Genomic DNA, 13,243 nt, shown 5'->3' with positions numbered 1-13,243 from the left:
GTACCAGCCCAGCAGGTTGCTGATGCTCAGCCTTGACCCGCTGGCATACATCGCACTTAGAGACATAGGAGCCTATGTCTCTCTTCATGCCATGCCACCAGAATCGTTCTCGGAGGTCTTGATACATCTTGGTACCACCGGGATGGATGGAGTATGGTGTGTCAAGAGACTCTTGCAGGATCAAGTCCTTGAGTTCGGCCTTGTTGGGCACGCATAAGCGTTTCCCGTACCACACCACTCCTTGATCATCGATCGAGAACCCTGGGGCCTTTCCTTCCCGTATCTTCCTCTTGAGGCCTTCAATACTCTTGTGTCCCTTCTGGGCTTCCTTGATATCATCAGCCAGAGTCGGTTTAACTTCAAGGTTGGCCAGGTATCCTGGTCCGACCAACTCCAGTCCAAAGCTTTCCATCTCTTCATACAAGGCGGGCAACCGTTCCTTGAGCATGACGTTCAAGGTGCCACCCTTCCGGCTTAAAGCATCGGCTACTACGTTTGCCTTACCTGGGTGGTACTGAATGCTGAGGTCGTAATCCTTGATCAACTCAAGCCATCTTCGTTGCCTCATATTCCGCTCCCTTTGGGTGAAGATATATTTCAGACTCTTGTGGTCCGTGTATATTTCACATCGCTTCCCCGGAAGGTAATGTCGCCATGTCTTCAAGGCATGCACTACGGCTGCTAACTCGAGATCATGCGTGGCATAGTTCTCCTCATGTGGATGCAGTTGCCGTGACAAGTACGCCACGACTCTGCCATCTTGCATTAAGACTCCACCAAGTCTGGTTCCGGAGGCATCACAGTAAATCACAAACTCCTTGTTGATGTCCGGGGTAGCTAGTACCGGGGCGGTAGTCAGTCTATTCTTCAACTCTTGGAAGCTCGCTTCACATGCCGGTGTCCATTCGAACTTCCGACCTTTCTTTAAAAGTTGAGTCATAGGTCGAGGGATGCTGGAGAATCCCTCTACGAACTTGCGGTAGTATCCCGCGAGTCCGAAGAAACTCCTGACATCCTTCATGTCTCTCGGCGATTCCCAGTTGGCCACTATGGTAATCTTGGATGGATCTACTGCCAATCCGCTTGCCGTCATGATATGACCCAAAAATCCAACTTCGTTCAGCAAGAATTGACACTTGCTGAACTTGGCATACAGTTGGTGCTCTCGAAGCTTTCCCAGAACTAACCTCAAGTGTTGCCCATGCTCTTCTTCGGATTTTGAGAAGATTAGTATGCCAGCGATGAATACGATGACAAACCTATCCAAATACTCCATGAAGACCTTGTTCATGAGGTACATGAAGTAAGCTGGGGCATTTGTCAATCCGAAGGGCATGACAGTGCACTCATAGAGACCGTATCGAGTCACGAATGCAGTCTTGGGTATGTCCTCGGGTCGAATCTTCAACTAGTAATATCCGGATCGGAGATCGATCTTGGATAATACCTTAGCTCCATTTAACTGGTCAAACAGGTCTTCTATCTTGGGGAGCGGGGTACTTGTTCTTGATTGTGACTTAGTTGAGAGAACGGTAATCGACGCAGAGTCGAATGGTACCATCCTTCTTTGATACAAACAGAACAGGTGATCCCCAAGGTGACGCACTCGGACGGATGAATCCTTTCCTGAGTTGCTCATCCAGCTGCTTCTTAAGCTCTGCTAGCTCCTCGGATCCCATCCTGTAAGTCTTCTTATAAATAGGCCTTGACCCGAGCATGAGCTCGATGATGAACTCGATGTCTCGGTCAGGTGGCATTCCGGGTAGCTCGTCAGGAAAGACGTTCGGGTATTCACAGACTACAAGCACTTGGTCAAGCTCTACCTCGGATATGTTGTTGATTCGAGGTACTTGAGCTGATACCGACTCAGAGACATACTTGACCTTGACCCCTTGGTCGCTTGTCATCGTAATGGCCCTGTTGGCACAGTCCAAGAGACTCTGATGCTTGGCCAGCCAATCCATGCCGAGAATTACTTCTAAGCCTTGCGACTTAAGCACAATGAGGTCTGCCAAGAAGCTCGTCCCATTGATAACTATCTCGACTATTCTACACCCTAGATTGGACCTCAACACTGTTCCGGGGTTTTAATTGCCATCTGCCCGCGAACTAGAGTGGGTTTTAAACCACACTTCTCTGCAAACCTTTGAGTAACAAAAGAATGCGAAGCACCACAATCAAACAACACTGTAGCTGGGGTGGAGTTGACGAGGAACGTACCCAGAATGCAGTCCGGGTCTTCCTGCACCTCTTCGGCGGTGATGTGATTGATCCGCCCCCTGCTATTGAACTGCTGATTGCGGGGAACCTGGTTTCTTCCTGGTGCTCCTTGACCTGGGTTGGGTGCATTGGGACACGGTGCATTGGGCTTCTTGTTGGGACACTACCTGGAATAGTGCCCGGTTTGACCACACCCAAAACAGGTGACCTGACCCGGAGGGTTGGTCTTGACTCCACTGTTGTTCGGCGGGTTGGAAACTGGCTTGGTGTTGACTTGAGGCTGATAATTCTGACAGAATACCGGGGTCTTGTACTGCTGCTGCTGATAGTTGGGCCTCGCAGGTGCTGACTGCCATGGTCTTGGTCTTGCATTAGTGGGTCCTCCACTTCCTATCATCTTGCGCTTGCGGGTGTCGTCCATTGCACGATGCTTGTCTTCCAGCATAAGTGCCTTGTTAACCAGGTCGCTGAAGGTCTTGCAGTCACAAACTACCAACTGATATTGCAGGGACTCCTGCAATCCTTCCATGAAGCGTTCCACCTTAGCGGCCACAGTGTTAACATCCTCAGGGACATGCCTCGACAAGAGGTTAAACTTCTGCAGATATTCCTTAACAGTTCCACTGCCTTGCCTCAAGGCTCGGAATTCCCGCTTCTTGATGGTCATCATTCCTGGCGGAATATGAGCCGCGCGGAATCCTTCCTTGAGCATTGCCCAAGTGATGACTTGTCCATCTCGCATGATATGGAAACCATCCCACCAAGCCCTGGCGGTGCCTCCGAGACAGTGAGAGGCATAAAGGACCTTCTCACGTTCATCGGTGCACTTGACGAGTGCAAGGAGGTCCTCAATAGTATGAATCCAGTCATCGGCATCCAATGGTTCAGTCGTCTCCGTGAATATGGGAGGCGTAGTTCGCATAAACTCTGAGAGAGTAGAGGGGCCATTGCCATTCCCGTTCTGCGGCAGGTTGTTCACTAGGACTTGAGCCAGCTGCTGAATAGCGGCACTATTTTCTTGACGCTCCTCGCGAAGAGCATGAAGGAACTTAGCCATAGTCAAGTTCTTGGGAGGAGCTGGCGGAGGAACATTGCCATGCTGCTCATGGTGATCTCCAGCGTGAGCTTCTCCTTCGGTTCCCTGCGACTGACCTGAGGAGGCAGTGCCGGGGTTGCCGAAGGTGCTGTTGCGGGTTGCATTCACCATCCTGTCATGGAAAAAGACAGGTCAAAAATCTGCCTTGCTTGAAACCACAAGGGTTTGTTCTAGTAAGAGGGGGTCCTAATGTGCTAGTGCGAGTTTTTAAAATCAAAGTCTTGGAAATGGATTTTGCATTCATTGAAAACAAGTGACGTAGTCGCGTAAAGGCTGCCTGAGGCAGAATGCGGCTTACATCATACACACTCATAACTTAAAAGATCAGATACATGGATACCCTACGCTGAAATCCTACGCGGTGGACTGCTCGGTCTCAAAAGTGGGTTCGGCAGGATCTTCGTCTTCGTTGGTGTCTTCTTACTTCAATGGAGTGGAAGAAAGAATCCGCACATCACGGCATCTCTTAGGTGAGGCGGCGAAGAGCTCAGTATATTCTTCCGCTGTCAGGCGGCGACTCTGAAGAGGGAAGACCCGGATCGGTAGCACACCACCCCTGGTAGCAATACCGGCCCTTCCTTCAGGTGCGCTTGCTTTCTTCACCTTGTGATTCTTCATTTTCTCAGTGTGGAGTAGGCCCTTGACTTGGTGCAGTTCTTGGCGAAGCTTCTATGATTCCTTAACCAGAAGGTGCGTCAGGGTGTCGGATGAGAGACTGAAGTAGGTCTGAAACCTTAATGGCATCCCATCCTCAGACGATGGGGTGAGCGTCCAACTCCCGTCCACTCCTTCCTTAAGAAAAGGCAGGTGACGAGTAGCGGGCTCATTAGCCATCTCAGGGAGGATATCACGGAGACGCACGAGCGCCTCTCGTGCGGCTGTCTCCATTGCCACCATTAGTTCCCCCATTTGTGGTCCTTCAAAGAACCAGTTAGTCGGGGAGTCATTAGCCTTCACTATCACGTCCACATGATATTCCTTAGTGTCGGCATTGACCCAGTGCTCGTGGTAGAGGAAGATGGGCGTGCGGCGTACGTGGCACTTCTCGAGGCTATCCACCAGGAGTAGGGGAAAGCCGGTCTCCAGAAGCATCTCAGGTACGGCGGCCATCTACAAGATATAGGAGAGAGAGAATTAGAAGGTTGTAGGTGCAAAATCGTGTAAGGCTGGTGTACTAATCATTTTCGGCTAACGTGCATGCTACCTAAGGCTTCCTATAGTCAGGATGGCTCTGATACCAGTTCTGTGGGGACCCCGACTGGTGAGTCGAGATCGCCATGCCCAGTGATCCCAAGGATCAATGCTCACTGAACACAGATACTGAATAATAGAGTCTTACATCCAAATAATGAATATTACATCAAATGACCGAAGGGTCAGGTTCACAAACAGGGCCTAAGGCCAAATAAAACGGGTACAACGGGTAGCGGAAACTCATAAGGGCTAAGCGGGTTCCCATGCCATCAAGCCTACACCGACAGGCATTCTGACTTGGAAGCGTCCTAGATCGTAGGTCCATCTCCGAAGACGTACTCGTCGCCAAACACCGTTCCTTCCTTGCCTGGTCAATAATATAACCAGTGGCAAGCCAATGAGTACTTTGAATGTACTCGCAAATAGCCCATGATATGAACAATGAAAATGAAGGATAACAATATCATGCATTTCTAGTATAACTCATCTGGGTGGAATGATCATGGAAATGCATCAAGTTAAAGAATTACTTTTGAAGAACAGGTTACTGATATTAACATATCTGCTAAGGGTTGAACCAACCGGGTTCACCCTATATGCCAAGTCATCGGACTTGTCATAACCTCAATGTATTAGCTGAGGGTTAAACCATCCGAGTTTATCCTATATGCCAAGTCACCGAACTTGGTCATATTATTATTATTGTAACAACACCTTTTTAACACCACACACACACACACTCACACACACTTGGTTTATGCGGAAACGCGGGACGTAGTTTAAGCAGGATTACCCAACTGTCCTTGACCGTGGACACGGCTATTCGAATAGGTTACACTCTGCAAAGGTAGTACGCTGGACCCACGAGATCCGGGAAACTTCTGTGTCATCCACGACTCGCGGTATATCACATATACCCGAGGTAAGTACCCGAGCATCATCTTTCCCCTGACGATACTAGACAAAGAGGTCCACTCGATTGGTACCCAGCCCACATGTTGTAGGTCTTACGAGCACCGACTCGTGATAGTATCAACCATGCGGGGACCAACGGTGTGCCTGGAACTCATAATTATGGCATAGTCGTCCTACCTGGCACGACCCCATCACGAGAGTGACGACAATCACTCCCGCTACTAGTAATGTGGCTCTTTTCTAGCACCGACCAGAGTAATCAACAAAGCCCCATCCCATAAAGGGGTAACGTGGTTGTATTGGTAAGGTTGGGACGGTCGACACATCATAAATCTAATCCCATTTCCAAAACCATACTCACACAAAACACCAGTGCATCACTTCACCAAAAGTGACCACCAACTCATCATCACCCTCGGGCATTAGTGGCACCCGACGGGGTTTTCGTAAACCTTTGATTTAACTCATCATCATGCTCATGATAATATACTTCTATCTTTACTTGTCAACATGGTATTAACATGACCCTCAAGGGGTAGGGTCAAGCTCAATGCAATGGTCCTCTAACTTTACTAGTCAACATTACAGTAGCATGATCCTCATAGATGGTAGGGTCAGGCTCATCATGCTTGTGCTCCGAGGAGCCATATGTATGACATCACCATCATGCAAGTGCTTCGAAGAAGCCTTCGGTACCATCACAACAATGATGAACCGGCATTATGATCACATGAAACGGAAAAGTACTTGCTATTCTAGCATGCATCAATTCATATGCTCAAGTCATGGTTAAAAGGGCTGCTTGCCTTGGTCAGCTAGGTATCCTGGGTCTTCGAGGTCTTCCGCTCCGAATCCTTCATCACTCGGTAATTCTATCGTCGAGAATAGAATAAATAAGAAATAGCTCACACAAAACAGATCACAAATCACTTTTAAAAATGTTGCAAAACTTGGTAAAAATCAGGTTGTTACTTTGAAAAATTTCTTCTCTTTGTTTTTACTAGCAAAGCATTTTTAATAATTACTAAACAGAGGAAAACTATTGCTTTTAATGCCTTTATATTATCATAAAACAGATTCTGTTTTTGAAAAATATCAACAATGGCAGAATCAAATACTACTCATTTTTAGAAAAATGTCAGTGGAAGAATCATATTTTTCCACTAGATAGTTATTTTTACAAAAATCATTTGAGTCTCAGGTTTAAAAACAAAAGAAAAAGGCCAAAGCCTGGCCTGGAAAGCAGGCCACCCCAGCCAGCCAGCAGGCTGCCAGGCGCGCGCGCGCCAGCTTTGAACCTGACGTGCGGGCCCCTGGGGTCAGCGGCTGTGGCTGCGCGCGAGGCAGCTCCAGGACGCCGACAAGTGGAGCCCACCTGTCGGGTTCTTCCTCTACCTCCAGCGAGGGAGGAGGAGACGAACCCCGGCGAGGCAACCGTCGTCCATGGGCCTAGCTAAGGGCAGGAATGGGTTCAACGTGCCTTCGCCTACCTACAGCTGGTCGGGATAGCGCCGGAGAGGCTTGGAGTCGCCGGCGACGAGATGGCCGTGGCGGAGGGGTTTCGGGACATGGTTGAACTGATAGCTAGGGGCATAGAAAAGCTCGGGGCTGTTGGGGGAAAGGTTCCTGGTGTCGAGGGGAGTGCTCTGGTGGGTCGAGTGTCGCAGGAGCCGCGTGTAGCCGGAGATCGACCGGAGCTCCTAGGCGGAGGGGCCTCGGTCGATCTCAAGCACCGGGGCTCTGCGAGCTCGATTGGGTGGCTAGGGGAGCTAGTGGTCGTGCTGAGGCTGCTGGAGGGGTGCTGAGGTGTCGGGGGGGCCTATTTATAGGCTCGCGATGGTGAGCCGAACTCGGTGCGCCGGTGACTCACCGCAGCGCGCGTGCATGCACAGTGAGGAGCTGGTTGTCAAGCCATGGTCTCTGGACGTGGTTTAGGACGCTCTGAAGCATCGGCCGCATATGCAGAAGGCGTGGGGTCGAGCTGCAGCGTCCGTGCATGCTCAGCCGAGTCGGGTGCACGCGGGCACGCGTTACCCGAGCTCTAGCGCGGGATAGGAGGGTCACTGGCGGCTGCTTCTCACTGAGGGGTTGTCGGGGAGGTCTTGGAAACTTTGGGGGAAGTTGGAACCGGCCGGGGGCGTCGTCCCTTTCTCGGTTGCTCCCTCTAGCACGTCCAGAGCGCAGTTTTGGCATGCCACGGCATGCTGGCGCGCTCTGGGGCACTTCGGACGTGTCCCTCATGTCCTGGGTGTTGCTGGGAGTGTAACTTGCCGTTGTGTGCTAGTGAGAACACTGGTTGGTCAAGGGGGCATGTTTTACTAGTGTTGTCAGCCCTGATCTGTGGCACAAATTGAGGTTTTTGTCACTTGTGCTTTGAACTAGGGAGGGGCCAGTTGACTGGGTGTTTAGGTTGGTCTGGGGCACTAATACACCAAGTTTGAGGCTCTGACACTGGGTAAAACAGTGGTAGGTGGGTTTTTACCTTGCTGTCAGAAGGTGTTCGACAGTGGTTTGGGGTGCTTCCACTCCACTACTGGAACTGCAACTTAACAGGTTTGGTCTTGGGGTTAAAGTAGGGGTTTCCACCAATTTTGAGCTCCATTGAACAAGCTTAGCTTTGTAAACTTGAAAATGCATCAAAGTGGCCAGATCTGTCCTCTCCAAAGGGAGTGTGACCAAACAAAGTCTAGCAGATCTCATTTTTGTGTGGAGTCCTCATTTGAGGTGCCAAACACCCCTGCAAAGTTTCAGCCCTATTGGACAAACTTTCCTATGTAGAGTTGTTCCAACTCCATACTAGATAGAGAAGGTTTTAGGCTCATTTGGTGACCTTCCCCACCTTGGATCAAGGTGAGATGTTAAGTGGGCACGAAATATGGCTTGGGGAGGCTCCTGTAATTTAATGGGATTTTATTGAGAATATTTCCTTTGGAAATATCTCAAAAGGTTAAAACAGACAGGAATGGTTTTCACGGTTTTACTCAAATAATTATAATATAAAATAGGGTTGAACATCTTATATATGGAAAATATATGTCTTTCTGAGTTTCCATGATTTTACTCAAAATTTTCTAAGGCAGAGAAGCATTTTTCCTTGTGGGAATATCATTCGTGGCCTTAGAAACAGACGCGCATTTAAAATAGAAAAATAATGTTTTAAATCCTTAAATAATGTTTTTGGTAAATAATAATAGTATTTGAGTTGAGAGCACCAACTTTGGTTGGGAGTGCTACTAGGCATCACGAGCTAGTAGTGTAACCCAAGCAAGGTAGAGGTGATCTGGTGTCAAAGAAAAAGGGGTTTTGGAAATTCATTTTTGCAAATAATAAATTTACCATGGTTTTTGGATCAACAAGGAAACAAGCATACACTCATACAAGGCATTCATAGCATTCACAACATCATTAGAAAAAGTTTTAACAAGCCCTGATTTTTGCAAATTAAAACATTGGTGGTGAAAAACAGGATGTGACACTTTCATGCTAGGAGTGTTATCTTCGACATGCGTTTATTCACTGTCATTCACGAGAAAGGGGCCGGTAATTGGAATGCTGAGTTCCACGCTTAAATCGAAAACATAACTGTAAAACAAGACTCCCCCCGGATTGATGTTAGTATGGACGGTACCCGAGGATTCGGCTAGCCGTGGAGTGTGATTGATTGGTGGAGAGGGAGTTAAAACTCTACTTTTTTGTTTGGGAACCGCCTATAGCATGAGTAACATGGAAGATATTGAGAACTCTTGGTCATTGCGTTCACAATGAAAGCATGCCACCCAAAATTATTATCTCTGTTTTCAAAGCTTGAGCTCTGGCACCTCTGCAAATCAATGCTTCCCACTGCGAAGGGCATGTCTATTTATTTTCCTGTCGAGTCATCCTCCTCTTATATAAGCACCAGTTAGAGAGCACCTCTGTCATTTTTATGCTTTGCTTTTGATTGATATTGAGTATGACTATGACTGGATCTTCGTTGCTGTGAATTACAATGTTTAGTCAGCCCTTGATCTTTGAAAGTGCTCTGCATTTATGTTTTGCGGTCTCAGAAAGAGCTAGCGAGATACTACCTATTCATATTGCTTCATGCTTGTTCTGATTGAAGTGTTGGTATTTGAAACTCATTCTTATTTGCTCATTAGTTGATTATGCCATTGATATTAGTTTACGTGAGACCTTTGTGTCATTTGCTTATGTGGTTAACTTGTGATCTTGCTGAAATTCTGGTTATGAGTTAGACATAGTTGCAACAACAAGATCAAATAGAGTTTGTCAAAGTTTTACTTTCTCTCTCAGTTTGGCAACTGAGTTGCTTGAGGACAAGCAATGTTTTAAGCTTGGGGGAGTTGATACGTCTCCATCGTATCTACTTTTCCAAACTCTTTTGCCCTTGTTTTGGACTCAAATTTGCATGATTTGACTGGAACTAACCTGGACTGATGTTGTTTTCAGTAGAATTGCCTTGGTGTTATTTTTGTGCAGAAATCAAAGTTCTCCAAACGTCGTGAAAATTTACGAGGAGCAATTCTGGAAAATATGAAAAATATCTGCGCCGAGTTCCACCTGAGGGGGTGGGCCAGTGGGCCACAAGCCCTGGCTCCGCCACCCCCCCCCCCCCGGTGGAGGTGGGCAGGCTTGTGGGGCCCACACGGCTCTGCCGCCCCCAACTCAGGTCTATAAGTTCACTTTGGTACCAGAAAAAAAATTCGTCGCATTTGCGATACGGAGGCGCTGCCACCACATGTTCTCCGTCTCAAGGGCAGATCTGGAGTCCGTCTTGGGCTCCGGAGAGGGGAAATCGTCGCCATCGTCATCATCAACCTTCTTCCCTCTCCAATTCCATGAAGCTCTTCGTCGTTCATGAGTAATCTATTTGTAGGCTCGCTGGGCGGTGATGAGTAGGATGAGATCTATCATGTAATCGAGTTAGTTTTGATGGGGATTGATCCCTAGTATCCACTATGTTCTGAGATTGATGTTGCTACTACTTTGCCATGCTTAATGCTTGTCACTAGGGCCTGAGTGCCATGATTTCAGATCTGAAATTATTATGTTGTCACCAATATATGTTTGTTTTAGATCCGATCTTGCAAGTTGTAGTTACCTACTATGTGTTATGATCCGGCAACCCCGGAGTGACAATAACCGGAACCACTCCCGGTGATGACCATAGTCTGAGGAGTTCATGTGTTCACCAAGTGCTAATGCGTTGGTCCGGTTCTTTATTAAAAGGAGAACCTTAATGTCCTGTAGTTTCCTTTTGGACCTCGCTGCCACGGGAGGGATGGACAACAGATGTCATGCAAGTTCTTTTCCCTAAGCATGTATGACGACACACGGAATGCATGCCTACATCACATTGACGAACGGGAGCTAGCCACATATCTCTCTGTGTTATAACTGTTGCATGATGAATATCATCCAAACAAATCACCGACCCATCGCCTACGAGTTTGTCCTACTTCTGTTGTTACTTGTCTTGCTCTGCTGCTGTTACTTGTCTTGCTCTGCTGCTACTCTTGCTACTACTGTCGCTTGCTACTGTTGCTACTTGCCACTCCTGTCACTACTGTTGTTCCTTGCCGCTGCTATTACTCGTTACACTGCTGGTACCTGCTACAATTTTGGCTCGCTGGTCGTTGACGGCAACTCACAATTTCTGTCAACGAGGCAACTTGGCGCCATTGATACAATCGTTTGGAATAGTCTGTCGTCAACAGATCGTTTCGGACATCGTTGTTATCATACTACTTTGCTGTTACTACTTTGCTTGCAGATACTAATCTTTCAGGTGTGATTGAATCTGACATATTCAGCTGCTAATACTTGAGAGTATCCTCTCACCTCCTATAGGCGTACCAACAAATTTGGGTCGAATACTCTACCCTCGAAAACTGCTACGATCCCACGCGTTGGTGGGCTGTCAACAACATTCTTCTAGTTTCGATTGCCGGAGAGTGCTAGCAGCATTCTTCTAGTGCCGTTGCCAGGGGAAGAACAGTTAACATTAAAGCCCGGCACCCAAACCAAGCGTAACTATTCGGTGTTTAAACAGGCTGGCAAACTTGCAGCCGGGGAACAAGGCAAGGGCCCACAAAGAAAGGACGACTATGAGCCCTGCGGTCTAAACATTGGGGGCCAGAAATAGTTCCCCCGAGAAGTGAAAACCATGAATATGATATACGTTACTCACATACCAAAGAAGGAGAGGGAGCGAGCCCATCGGGAGGTACACGCCGTAGAGCCCATAGCCCCGAAGTGTAACCCATGGTCGGCTTGCCCGATCACCTTTAACAGAAGGGATCATTCGACCAGTATCCGTTATGAAGGGTTGGACACCCTCCATCATAGATGGGTACCACCTCACTAGAGTCCTTATGGATGGAGGAAGTAGCCTTAACCTGATTTACTCAGATACTATGAGAAATATGGGCATAGACCCATCAAGGATCAAACCCAGCAACACTACCTTCAAAGGAGTGATCCCACGCATCGAAGCCCGCTGGTCCGGCATGATAACGCTGGAGGTTGTGTTGGGCTCACTCGACAACTTCCACGCCGAAGACTTAATCTTCAACATCGTCCCCATCTGTAGCGGGTATCACGCACCACTCGGTCGCACAACACTCGCTCGCTTCAATGTTGTGCCTCATTATGCCTACCTAAAGCTCAAGATGCCCGGACCCATGGGAGTTATCACCGTTAATGTCTACACAGAAAAGTCCCTCCAGACCGAGGAGCATACAATAGCCTTGTTAGCTGAATGCCAATACGACAATGAAGCATCAATCCACAAGTTAGCCATCGAGGCGCGGCAGGTGGGCAAGCGATCCCAAGCTAAATCGGATCCCCCGGAGACATCTTCGGATCAAAGCAAATAGGGATACGCTCCCCACGGCATGGCCCAGTCACCCGTAAGTTATGTCCCTCGTAGACACAATTTCATTCTCAAAATACCATTGGAAGCTATGGGGATTCACTACCAAGGACCATATGTTTGTTTCGACCAGACTACAGTCCAAGTGTCTTCACGGACAAAAATGAGATACCATTAAGGATCTCCCAAGCGTCAATCTCACCCATACCACGACAGCTTCTCAAGATCCTCTATTCAAAGGTTCGTTTGCCGACAACAACCACCTTTAAAGGATACTACCCCTCCCTTATAAGATGCATAGGAGAGATTGCATAGCTGCAAGTAGGGTGGACATCAACTTACCCATGGAAGGCCATGTGGAAAAAGTTGCTTTGAAACATGTTGTTCAACACAATAGTTTCCTGTAACAGTTGCCTTAGCGCCATGAATTATAAAATTCCTAGCAAATATTATTTATGTACTCTTTTACAGTATTTTTACATATATATGTTTCTTTCTCAATGGCGCCGAAGGGTAAATTTGTTCGGTACATATGAAGTGCGACCGGCTAATAGACCGGGGGTATTAGAGCATATTTCTCCATATGTGGTTTTGGTAATTGAGCAGAATCCCTATGGACTAATGGTTTCCTTAAGTTATATTCAAAGGATTTGTCCATAGGCACTTCTTGAAGTCCATCTGTTGGTTTCAAGGAGTTTATAAGATGACCAAGGTGGTATTCAAGGTTTTATCCAAAGATTGGTCATAAGGACACAAGGTTGATCAAGACTAAAACAAAGAGTAAGTCAAGTTGATCAACACACAAAGCGTACAACATGTACCGAGAGGGATCAAGTGATCCTTTGGTATGGTAAGCATCGTCCATTATGCTTTTGTGTACTAACTCATGGTCTTCGTGAGAGTTCTATGTGGGGTTAGGTGTGCTTTCATGGGCTTGCATCAAG

The sequence above is a fragment of the Hordeum vulgare genome, chromosome 1H, assembly GCF_904849725.1.
Source record: "Hordeum vulgare subsp. vulgare chromosome 1H, MorexV3_pseudomolecules_assembly, whole genome shotgun sequence".
Lineage (NCBI taxonomy): Eukaryota > Viridiplantae > Streptophyta > Magnoliopsida > Poales > Poaceae > Hordeum > Hordeum vulgare.
The sequence above is the reverse complement of the archived record's forward strand: the minus strand, read 5'-3'. Positions refer to the sequence as shown.